This window comes from Zophobas morio, unplaced genomic scaffold (genome assembly GCF_036711695.1).
Source record: "Zophobas morio isolate AGI-343-1 ecotype UQ-CSIRO unplaced genomic scaffold, CSIRO_AGI_Zmor_V1 ptg000012l, whole genome shotgun sequence".
In the NCBI taxonomy this organism is placed as follows: domain Eukaryota; kingdom Metazoa; phylum Arthropoda; class Insecta; order Coleoptera; family Tenebrionidae; genus Zophobas; species Zophobas morio.
This window is the reverse complement of record NW_026972117.1, coordinates 1,772,192-1,785,560: the sequence shown is the minus strand read 5'-3', so window position 1 is coordinate 1,785,560 and position 13,369 is coordinate 1,772,192. Positions and strand designations below refer to the sequence as shown.

The window sequence follows — 13,369 nt, the reverse complement described above, 5'->3', positions numbered from 1 at the left end:
AAAACCGCAAAATCGGAAGATTGAAAAATCAAAAATTACAATTCGAACAACTGAAAAATGGAATATCTAAAAATACAAAATTTAAAAAATTGAAAAATTAAAACATCGAAAGACTCAAGAACCGAAAAACTGAAAAATCGCCTTTTCGATTTCCCGGTTTTGTCGATTTTTTTACTTTTTGAGCTTTTCAATTTTCCAGTTTTTCGATGTTTCGATTTTTCAATTTTTCGATTTCTCAATTTTTCGTCGTTTCTGTTTTGACATTTTTCAAGTTTTGGCTCTTGAATTTTCCTATTTTTCAATTTTTCGATTCTTTAATTTTTAGATTTTTCAATTTCTCGGTTTTTAGATTTTTCAATTTTTCGATTCTTTAATGTTTCGATGTCAGGATTTTTCAGTTTGACGATTTTTCAACATTTTAATTGAATGTTTCAATTTTTTAAAGATTTTTGGATTTCTGGCGTTTTCGATTTTTCAGTTCTTCGATATTTCTCTATTTTTCATTTTTTCGAATGTTAAAAATTTTATTATTCAGCTTTTTGATTTTTAAAATTTTCGATTTTACGATTTCTTGTTATTTCACTTGCTTGACATGTCTATTTTTGGATTATTAAACATTTTTTGACTTTGTGATTTTTAAATTTCTCGAAGTTTTTGCTTTCTCAATTATGCGAATTCTTCAATTTTTCGACTTTTCGGATTTTGATTTTTCAGTTTTTCGATTTTAAAACTTTTTCCGAAGTTTTCGAGTTCTGTCGAATAAACCTTGGACCATTTTTTTTCAAATTATGTTACTCATTAGTTTGTTGGGGCTTTTAGCGCTCTATATAGGAGGAAAATTTGAAAAATCTAGAAATAAAAACATCAAAGAATCGAAAAATTAAGAAATTAAAAAATCTAAAATTTAAAATCGAAATTGAAAATTCCGAAAACCGAAAAATCGAAAATACACATTTTTAAAGAATCGAAAAATTGAAAAATTGAGAAATTGAAAAATTCCAAAACTGAAATGATGAAAAATTGAGAAATAAAAAAATCGAAACATCGAAAAGTTGGAAAATCGAAAAATTGAAAAATTCCAAAACTGAACAGCAAAATATTGAGAAATCGAAAAATTGAAGATTAAAAAAAATTAAAAATTGAAAATCCAAAAATTGAAGAATTCAAGGACTTTAAAATGGAAACATTGAAAAGCATTGAAAAGTCTCGGAATCGAGAAATGGGGAAATTAAAAAATCAATTCCAATCAAAAATTGAAAAATCGTTAAATTGAAAAATAAAAAACCCAAAAAATCCAAAATTAAAATATCGAAAAATTGGTCAATCGAAAGTTGAAAGATCGAGAAATCGAAGGGCCGGAAAATGGAGAATACGAAAAATACAAAAAAAAAATATTTTTTTTTCCAAAAATCTCGATGGTTAGATACAAAAATTCAACACGGCTTCATAAACCACAAGTGTAGGACTGTGTTACTTTAACATTTAAATGATGATCACCATTTCTTGGGGGCATGAACGGATAAATTTTCATTAACGATTTACCAACATTTACAAGATTTCGGACCGTTTAATTTTGCAATTTCAAATTAAATTGTAAATTGTTGTTACACAGTTTTGATTTTTTTTTCTTAAAAAATCTGGACTCCTAAGGTAAAAACTCAACATGGATTCATAAACCACAAATGGAGGAGTACGTTATTTTATAAAATTTAATTAACATTGATAATCGTAAAATTTGGAGATGACATCACTCCAATATTAGTGAGAATGAGCAGATAAATTTTGGTTTGCGTTTTATCATCTAATAAAAATGGATGCAGACGGCAGACAACAGGCGACAGACGGGCGGAAAGGGGACACCTATTTTTTCGTACTCTAGGAGTCATGAAACGTCGAGAAAACATGAGAGCAGCAGTCGCCCAATGAACTCGACTACAAAAGTTCTTCAGCTTTGTCTCGGTTTTCCCCTCTTCAAATATGTGCCACGAAACAGTTTTTTGTTGTTTGTTTGTTAAATCCGTTACCTTTTACCCCAAGGGGTGATAAGGCGGCAGTAAACACTTGACATTTTTCCGGCGATGTAATCTCTTCTAGATAAAAATTACCTTTAAAATAATCATATCTGCAAATGATAGGCGAGTTTGCAACAACGGCGTAAACATCTCCGAGATTAAATTCCCCAATATACTCGGCCACGTCAACCGGTAACCGAGGGTCCGCCGGACGCCCGATTACCTCGAGCACGTGTTTCTCTCGGACGTTCGCTTTTCGCCGAACGGCTCGCGACATTCCCAAAAGTGAGAGCCCCCTCTGGAATGAGATCATCGTATCAAGGCAAAACAAAAAGCGGTATTTAAAACAGATGACTAATAAAAATAATACCGCCAGTACACAAAAAGCCGGAGCATATCGTTTTTCACGGCTTCTTTGCATATGTCAACACAATAAAAATAAATTCGTCGTGTTTGAGCGTCCATTTCGGCTCGTCGAAACTCCAGCCTCACGTAATAATAAAATAATCCTCCCGATTTAAATTCGGGTTAATTTTAGTCCATAAATCGCCCGGAGACGTACTGCCAAAAAGCACGCTATCTTCGCCCAGATTTAGGTAATCCTTCGAAAGTGTTAATGCGAGAGTTGATAGCGAAACACGTGTGACATGGATGGGAATTAACTTTGACGACCTTAATTAACGCTGACAAATGGTATCCAATTGCGAGCGCGATGGTACAAATTTAAATTGAGTTTTACGTGGACGGAGTGCTAACTAACCATGGAGATCGTGCGGTCTATTCCAGTTCGAAGAAATCGGCGCCGATTCCGCTAATCGTCGACGATTTACCAGGAACCACGTTTTATTCGGGTCCGAGTCCAGATTCGTATCGCCAAATGGGCCGATAACTGTACCATGAATGAACCAGACTTATGAATGCGAAATTTCGCGGAGACGAGGAAGTAGAAAATCGTGAATGGTCGCTGCAGGACTATTAATGTCAAATTTCGTAATGGTTTAGCAAGTCGCAACCAGAATGAATATAAAGTGCGGTCAATTAGGTAATTCAGACTGTCACACAGAGCGTATTTCAGGCCGCAAGGTGAACCTTGAGGTAAACTGTCTCGCTAGATGACCATTATTTAAGAATTTTTATCGTCGGCTCTAGGTGCAAGTGGTTCCGATGGTCCTTCACATTTTTCGCTGACCGGGAAACCACGGACGGAAATAAGTCGCGAGATCGAGATGCTGGTTGCGACTTTCGAGAAATCAAAGTTAAAATGTCGTACGCAGCCGTGTTAAAAAGGCGCTTTATTTTCTGTGCATTTGCTGCCCAACTGGCCGCTCGCACGCCAAATATTTACGATCGTAATTAAATTGCGGCCGAAATCGCCGACCTCGCAAATACGTTTATTCAAATTCGGAAAATCCCGCTCGTGTTGTTTTTCCAGCGTTTCTCCCAATAAGGTAATTTTATCTTCCAATTTACTTTGTTTATTCTGCAATTATAGACCTTTTCAGCTTTCATCTTCGGCCTTGAAGCCGTTGATTTTAGCGTATTGATGTAATTAATCACTTCAAGTTTGACAACTGAATTAAATTTTCAAAGCGGATTTTTCGGCCTTGATTTTTACCGTCGATTCGAGTGGAAATTTTGCGGGTTGGACGTTTCATAAAAGCGAAAATATCGGGTGATAAATAAGATAGTAAGTAGATTAAATAGTGACTCACGGAATATCTTAAATGGTGCGATCTGACGCAATTACACAATAACAAAAACAGACGAAAAATTGGTCGAAGGTTGTTTCGACAGGACTTCCCTCGTCTTTGAAGCACAGTCGAACAAATCCCGCTTTTTTGAAAAATTATAAAATTGTAAAAGAACAGTCACATTTGAAATCTGTAATCATTTAAATAAAAAATGAAAAATTGATTTATCAAGAACCGGACAATTGAGAAAACGAAATATTGTGATTATATAATAAAAAAATTGGTCTAAAGAGTTTAGACAGTACTTCCCTCGCTGTCGGAAACTTGACGACTGCATGCCTATTGTGTTTTTTTTTTCATTACATTTTTGTAGTGGGAATTTAAAAAAAAATTGCGATGACGTCATCAACATTTTTGCAAGGACACGTATATCAGTTGGGATAGATGTAGTGTAATACTAAGAATAAAATTATTATATTCTCAAATTTTCGGGAAAATGAATTGGGTCGTTTTGAATATTGATTTGTAATAATCAATAAAATAACGAAACAATTTACTCACGTATACGTATCAGAGGCAACTGAAAATCGTGTATGTATAAACATTCTTAATTTAAGATGACAGGCGTAACAGCATACGTGAGAGTCAAACAGAGAAACTGTAAACAAAACGACCATCGGTTTTATTGCTTCGACTTCCGCTTATTATATAAAACATTGGGTTTTATTTTAATTCTTGACGGTGAAATTCACAATTGGTTGATTATAAACATGTCTATTTCACATTCGCGGAATCAAGTGAGCGCATAAAACAAATGCGCTGTATGTTAAAGTCGATGTAAATAAGCGTGCTACCCTTATGTTTCAACCGAGTTTTTCCTTTAACAAATTTTGAGTCTACCAAATTGGGTTGGTTGGGGTGTAATACTAATAATAAGTGTTGCCTTTAATTTAATCAATAAAATAAATTGACTTCATTAATTTTTTTGAACCACCTCTTCAGAAAATCTAAAAAATATGAATGGAATGATAAATCACAAGTACAAACTCATCATATTTTTTGTATTTTAGATAGGATTTATTCAGCAAAATTTAAGGGTGACGTCATCAATTTTTTTAGGAGGGATGAACAAATACATTTTGAACAAAAGTTTATCATGCTTATAATAACTTTAAAATATTCCCAAGATTTCAAAGCATTCGGTTTTGTAATTCCTGATTAAATAGATAAAATAAATTCACGCCTTCATTAATTTTTTTGAGTCACCCTGCATATGTAAATCCAAAAATATGAATGGAATGATAAATCACAAGTACAGACTCATCATATTTTGTACATTTTAGATACGATTTATTCGGCAAACTTTTGAGCTGACGTCATCAGTTTTTTGTAGAAGATAACCAAATATATTTTGACTAAACATTTATTATGCTCTTTATAACCTTAAAACATCTGCAAGATTTCAAAGCATTCGGTTTTGTAGTTCCTGATTAAATCAATAAAATAAATTTACGCATTCATTAATTTTTTTGAGTCACCCTGTATATGCAAATCGAAAAAATTTGAATGGAATGATAAATCACAAGAAGAGACTCACCATATTTTGTACATTTTAGATAGGATTTATTCAGCAAAATTTTGTGGTGACGTCATAAATTTTTTAGGGGGGACGACCAAATACGTTTTGATCAAAAATTTACCATGCTTATGATAATTTTAAAATATCTTCAAGATTTCGAAGCATTCGGTTTTGTAGTTCCTGAGTAAATCAGTAAAATAAATTTACGCTTTCATTTATTTTCTTGAATCACCCTGTATATGCAAATCCAAAAAATATGAATGGAGTGATAGATCATAAGTACAGACTTATCATATTTTGTACATTTTAGATATGATTTATTCGGCAAATTTTCGAGCTGACGTCATCAAGTTTTTGGAGGGGATAAGCAAATATATTTTGACTAAACATTTATTATGCTCTTTATAACCTTAAAACATCTGCAAGATGTCAGAGCATTCCGTTTTGTAGTTCCTGATTAAATCAATAAAATATATTTACGCATTCATTCATTTTTTTGAGTCACTCTGTATATGCAAATCCAAAAAATATGAATGGAGTGATAAATGACAAGTACAGGCTCATCATATTTTGTACATTTTAGATATGATTTATTCGGCAAACTTTCGAGCTGACGTCATCAAGTTTTTGGAGGGGATAAGCAAATATATTTTGACTAAACATTTATTATGCTCTTTATGACCTTAAAACATCTGCAAGATTTCAGAGCATTCGGTTTTGTAGTTCCTGATTAAATCAATAAAATATATTTACGCATTCATTAATTTTTTTTGAGTCACCCTGTATATGCAAATCCAAAAAATATGAATGGAGTGATACATCACAAGTACAGACTCATCATATTTTGTACATTTTAGATATGATTTATTCCACAAACTTTTGAGATGACGTCATCAAGTTTTTGGAGGGGATAAGCAAATATTTTTTGACTAAAGATTTATGATGCTCTTTATAGCCTTAAAACATCTGCAACATTTCAAAGCATTCTGGTTAGCAGATTAAAAATTAAATTTCAAAATGTTGTTTTATAATTTTGATTTTTTTTCCAAAAATCTGGACGTTTCGGGTGAAAAGTCGATTCAGAGTTGTAAACTACATGTGTAGGACTATGTTATTTTATACAATTGAAAACCCATTTACTATGTACAATTTTGAAGTGACGTCATCGCATTAGTGGTGGGGATGATTAGACAAATTTTGGTTAGCGTTTTACCATCTACATGATATTCTTAATATAAGTACAAAATTTCACAACAATCGGTCGAGTACTTTCGGAGATTATCTGTCTAATAAAAATCCGGGACGGCAGACGGACAGACGGACAGACGGACGGACAGACAGACGGAAATGGGAGACCTATTTCTTCGTCTTCTAGGGGTCATGAAAGATCGAGAAAACGTAAAAGTAGAGAGTCGGCCGACGGACTCGATTACAATACTTCCTTTGCTTACGCTCGGGAAGTAAAAATGAATCTTGGATAGGGTTTATTCGGCAAAATTTTGAGACGACGTCATCAATTTAGCGGGGATAAGTTATATTTATTTTGATTAAAAATTTACCATGCTTACAATAAGTTTAAAACTTGTGCAAGATCTTACTATACAATTTTGATTTTTTTTCCAAAAATATGGTCATTTCGGCTAAGGCGTCTTATTTAAAACCCATTATCATCACATTATTGGTGGAGAAAACATGAAAGTAGCAGTTCTCGTTGGACTCGATTACCATACTTCGTTAGCTTGTGCTCAGGAATCAGGAGGTAAAAGCTGTGAGCGTGTAACTTAATTCCGCCGAACCAATTAATGGTGATTAGTCCTAATTGAAGTTACCTGGGTCTGACGGTAACTTATGAGCGTCATTAATCACAAAAGGCGTAATTAAAAAACCATTTTGAGAGCTTATCTGTGAAATTTTTAATACAATTTTATCATTGTGTACACGCGAATGTACAGTGTGTCTCGAACGCACGAAGTCTGTAAAATCGTACCCACAGCTGCTTGTTTACATCCAGCGTGTACTTAAACGCACAAAAATACAATTCCAGATGTTCAGTGGAGTCGTCCGAGTAACAGACGATGTGTTACTTAACAACCATCATTCTTATCCGTCGGTTTTTTGTGGCCGTTTTATGACAAAGACGTTTAATGCCTGAGTCAAGGGGTGCCGGGTCGGGGGAATAAAAGGTGCGTTTAACTGCTGTTTGTGGCGAGGAGTAATGGACGGCATTGTTGGACTTTTTGCCCGACGCGCTACCAAAACATGCCCGGGTGTGTGAAATACCCACCGAATATTAAATAATTGACACATTTTATATTTAGCAACAATAAACGCTTTATCAATGCGATCAGTTGAAATTGTCGCTGTTTAATGGGATGACCTCGTTTTCGTGGTACTGGGATTGGAGTATTTGCGGTCTGTTGAACGTGATGTACGGGTTTTGTCGTTTTAATAAGGGGGCATTCAATTTTTGCTTTCGGTTTTATTTTTACGCATTAGTCGCCATCTTGATGTGTGGTTTGTCGTGGGAGTGAGTACTCGACCAACGAAGACCTGTTTTCCGTTTTTGGAATTTTATTTCCAAACGCTTCGCTCGATGTTTAACAACCGAAAGAACAAGCCCTGGACGCTCGTCCTCGAACCATTAAGTTTCTGCTTAAAAGGTCAAAAAGCGACTGAAGAACTCATCGTTAAGACGATTTCTTTGTGTTAAAGGTCCAGCGACTCTTGAATTATGTTGATTTTGCTGGTGCTCGCTGGATTTCCTTATAAGAGACTGGAAGCCGACTTAAACACATACATTATTTAAGTCAACCTGATTTTTCATTTAATGGCACGTGTTTTTCGAGTTGGTGGATCTTTAATGGCATTTTTAAATTTCACATTACTGTTGCAAATGTTTTGTTAACTATCTATCGTACTTTGTACGTGAGTACGTTGCACTACTACCAAGTTAAATGAAGAAGAGTGTTCGGATGAGAAGACGGGGTACAATGTGAGTCTCTTCAAGTGTCTAATTATAACTATTACCCATATGGGATATATTTTATCGACAGGTACTTTATTAGTTGTTTACCTTATTAATTTCGACATTGTGTGGTGGACAGATTTTCAATCGAGTCGATCTCGCCTAAAAATAATGTATTTTTTTAATAAAAGTGGAATTTTTTTATCTCATTATCTAGTTTACGATATTCTCTCTTCGAGTGTCCCTTTAATCTCTGAACGCATCTAACCTGTGAGTGAATTTTTTGCAGTTAGCAGACGAAAAAACCATCAGTCATGTTGTTTATTTCAACCAACTTGACTTTCGCGTATCGATCACACCGATCGAAAATTATCAGCAAAGATGAATAAAAGTGCATTTACGACAAACGCATTATCTCGCATAGATAACGCACGATGCTGTCACTGCTAATTTTGCTTCTCGTCTCGATACTTGTATCCAACTCACACGAACCGATAAAATGAAAAATCCCCGTCAGACTTTCGCACCCATTTATCATCAAACTCCTCGAAGTTCGAAGTAAGTTGCGTGCCACGTCATCGTCTTGCAGCACTAATTTAATATCGGCTCTAGCTACAAGTTAAAATTTAATAAGTAGCAGACAGCATGCACTCCAAAAACGAAACAGAACGCAGACACATAAAAGTGACATTACTTTTAGTAAACCGTCTGAACCAGCAGCTCTAAAATCCATTCAGACACATTCGACTCCGTAAAACTTCCGTTTAAATCGGTAATGAAGTGAACTTTTTTAATGACGCATTAAATCCGTTCCGTTAACTTCCGTTAATTGAATTTTATGACTCAAACAAACTCTAGGTACGAGCGGATGGCAATCGAGTAAACAGCGGCGTAAAGCTGGAAATTTTTCCAAATTTATCGCGCTTTTACTTCCCGAGCGTAAGCAAAGGAAGTATGTAATCGAGTCCGTCGGCCGACTCTCTACTTTTACGTTTTCTCGATCTTTCATGACCCCTAGAAGACGAAGAAATAGGTCTCCCATTTCCGTCTGTCTGTCCGTCCGTCTGTCCGTCTGTTGTCCCGGATTTTTATTAGACAGATAATCTCCGAAAGTACTCGACCGATTGTTGTGAAATTTTGTACTTATATTAAGAATATCATGTAGATGGTAAAACGCTAACCAAAATTTGTCTAATCATCCCCACCACTAATGCGATGACGTCACTTCAAAATTGTACATAGTAAATGGGTTTTCAATTGTATAAAATAACATAGTCCTACACATGTAGTTTACAACTCCGAATCGACTTTTCACCCGAAACGTCCAGATTTTTGGAAAAAAAATCAAAATTATAAAACAACATTTTGAAATTTAATTTTTAATCTGCTAACCAGAATGCTTTGAAATGTTGCAGATGTTTTAAGGCTATAAAGAGCATCATAAATCTTTAGTCAAAATATATTTGCTTATCCCATCCAAAAACTTGATGACGTCAGCTCGAAAATTTGCCGAATAAATCATATCTAAAATGTACAAAATATGATGAGTCTGTACTTGTGATCTATCACTCCATTCATATTTTTTGGATTTGCATATACAGGGTGATTCAAGAAAGTAAATGAAAGCGTAAATTTATTTTACTGATTTACTCAGGAACTACAAAACCGAATGCTTCGAAATCTTGAAGATATTTTAAAATTATCATAAGCATGGTAAATTTTTGATCAAAACGTATTTGGTCGTCCCCCCTAAAAAATTTATGATGTCACCACAAAATTTTGCTGAAAAAATCCTATCTAAAATGTACAAAATATGGTGAGTCTCTTCTTGTGATTTATCATTCCATTCAAATTTTTTCGATTTGCATATACAGGGTGACTCAAAAAAATTAATGAAAGCGTAAATTTATTTTACTGATTTACTCAGGAACTACAAAACCTAATGCTTTGAAATCTTGCAGATGTTTTAAGGTTATAAAGAGCATAATAAATTTTTAGTCAAAATATATTTGGTTATCTTCTACAAAAAACTGATGACGTCAGCTCAGAAGTTTGCCGAATAAATTGTATCTAAAATGTACCAAATATGATGAGTCTGTACTTGTGATTTATAATTCCAATCATATTTTTGGATTTGCATATGCAGGGTGACTCAAAAAAATTAATGAAGGCGTGAATTTATTTTATCGATTTAATCAGGAATTAGAAAACCGAATGCTTTGAAATCTTGGGAATATTTTAAAGTTATTATAAGCATGGTAAACTTTTGTTCAAAATATATTTGTTCATCCCTCCTAAAAAAATTGATGACGTCACCCTTAAACTTTGCTGAATAAATCATATCTAAAATGCAAAAATATGATGAGTTTGTACTTGTGATTTATCATTCCATTCATATTTTTTAGATTTTCTTAAGAGGTGGTTCAAAAAAATTAATGAAGTCAATTTATTTTATTGATTAAATTAAAGGCAACACTTATTATTAGTATTACACCCCAACCAACCGAATTTGGTAGACACAAAATTTGTTAAAGGAAAAACTCGGTTGAAACATAAGGGTAGCACGCTTATTTACATCGACTTTAACATTACAGACCTGCATTTGTTTTATGCGCTCACTTGGTTCCGCGAATGTGAAATAGACATGTTTATAATCAACCAATTGTGAATTTCACCGTCGAGAATTAAAATAAAACCCAATGTTTTATATAATAAGCGGAAGTCGAAGCAATAAAACCGATGGTCGTTTTGTTTACAGTTTCTCTGTTTGACTCTCACGTATGGTGTTACGCCTGTCATCTTAAATTAAGAATGTTTATACATACACGATTTTCAGTTGCCTCTGAAACGTATACGTGAGTAAATTGTTTCGTTATTTTATTGATTATTACAAATCAATATTCAAAACGACCCAATTCATTTTCCCGAAAATTTGAGAATATAATAGTTTTATTCTTAGTTTTACACTACATCTATCCCAACTGATATACGTGTCCTTGCAAAAATGTTGATGACGTCATCGCAATTTTTTTTTAAATTCCCACTACAAAAATGTAATGAGAAAAAAAACACAATAGGCATGCAGTTGGTGGATCTTTACAACTAATGTTGGCCAAAAAAACAGAGCCCATTCTGGCGAGCACGCTCCCAGTAAATAAACCGGGGTCGTTAGAAACAAAGTAACAGCGACACGTCACAGCGTATAATTAATTATTTGATAAAACTGGATTGGTAAATTTATACAGGCAGCTCAGGCGAGAAGCTTTGGGTATATTTACACGTCCGGCCCAGCAGGTTTATTAATGGAGAGTCTATTTTATGCAATTATGGGAGCAGTTATGGGACAGGAAGAGGAATGAGGGCCCTGGGGTGTCTAGATACAGACTTGTTGTTTTTCTGTATTGAAAAAGTTTGTTTTTCGCCGCGTTCTCAGTTGAATAAGTAGGAAGACGGGCGATTATTTAGACACTTTATGGCGTTATAACGCTTGTCGTAATCTGCTTCGACCGGTTTGGGACGGCTTTGTTGTTGTCGGAGCGAGGGGCTGCGTTTTTTAGAGGAAAACGAAAATGTGGCTCAGTTTTGTCGAGAGAAGATCGGTGTTTTTTGGAAGCGCTATTTTACAAAGTACGAATGTGATTATTCGCGGGGATTAAAGTGTGGTTTCTAATCTCTATAAAGATATACATACATACGAAATTTGACAACAATCAGTCCAGTAATTTCGGAGATTATATGTGTCTAAAAAAAATTGGTATAGACAGACTGACGGAAACGGGAAACCACTCTATTACTATGTGTCCTTCGCTTACGCTCAAGGAGTTTTAAAGTGGTTTAAAATTATCGTTGACGGTCCTTTGTTATTAAGCGCTCGATAAGTTGACTAGTGTTTGTGATAGTACTGGAATGCATAAATAGTTGTGATAAGAGTGCATTTTTACAAACAATACAAATTTACAAAAGAAAATGGCTTGTTTGTTTATGCAATTGAATAATATAGTGCGCAACACTCGGAAAATATAATTCAAAATTTGGGTTCATGGATTTCAGATAATAATTTATGTTTTTTGGAAATCTAGGTTGTAAATTGGGTAAGAGGATTACCAAAATCACGTTTGACGTTGTTTGTCAGTTTTCTAATCCTACTGCAAACATAATATAAGAACGACAAATCTATTTGTGCTCGTCTATCTGAAAAACTTGAGACTTTGCGAAAACCACTCACGACTCTCGCGTCGGGCTCAACAACGGCAACGCCATGTAGGTCATCACCCGGCCAAGATTAATCTTAATTCCTTTTTGTTAGATAAAATTCAAGAGTTTATTTTTATGTATGAAACACGAGCAGATAATTGAGGTCTAGCCGCCTAATCTACTTTTCGTGTATGGACTTCCTTTTTCCGAGCTGTCACCCGAAAAAATCCTCTTCGGAAATTTCTACATAGACGCGAACAACGCTAATTTATGACCAGATCTAGAAAGCCGTGTTATTATAAAGAAATTACAAAATAACGAGCGTACGAATGCAGAAGCTGTGATCCCATTTTCAGCTCTCTCGCAGTTCGACGACTATCAGTTAATTATACGACCGGTGCGAGCCGCATCCAGTACGTCTATAAATCGCCAATTAATTTATACATATTTATAACCGGCCATTTATTTTCTTTGCATAATCATTATAAATTCGGAAATCTTGAAAATCCTCGTAAACTTGCCTAATATTTAGATAATAAAGTACACGTGTGCAGCGTTTTTTGTGTCGACAATTTGTTTAAGGTTATTATTAGAAGATGCCGAAATAGTGGACGCTCGGAGGAATTCACACCTATGATCGAAGCAGCGAAAACCTAATAAGTTTGGTTTCGGTTTCGGTATCGGCTGCATCACGCTTTTCTCGGAACGAGCGTTTCCGCGATTCCGTTCGTTGAACTTTTGGTACAGTTTGCGTTCGCTCGAATTGCTCGCGTTTCATGCGAACCCCGCGACGCACAGCCGTGCAGTCTGCAGCGGCACAATATCTCGCGTCTCCCGAAAATCGTCCTTAAGGCGATTTTTGCCGTCGCGGCCGGCTCAGCTGTTACTATGCGAGCGATCAGCTGATAGCACTCGTACAATGGTCCGT

At 34.9% G+C, this 13,369-nt stretch overlaps 1 protein-coding gene across 2 annotated transcripts in view; it reads left to right on the top strand.

Moving 5' to 3' along the window:
* LOC135127564 (sestrin homolog) overlaps positions 1-13,369 on the top strand; it is a 380,608-nt gene that overhangs the window by 344,783 nt on the left and 22,456 nt on the right. The window lies entirely within an intron of this gene.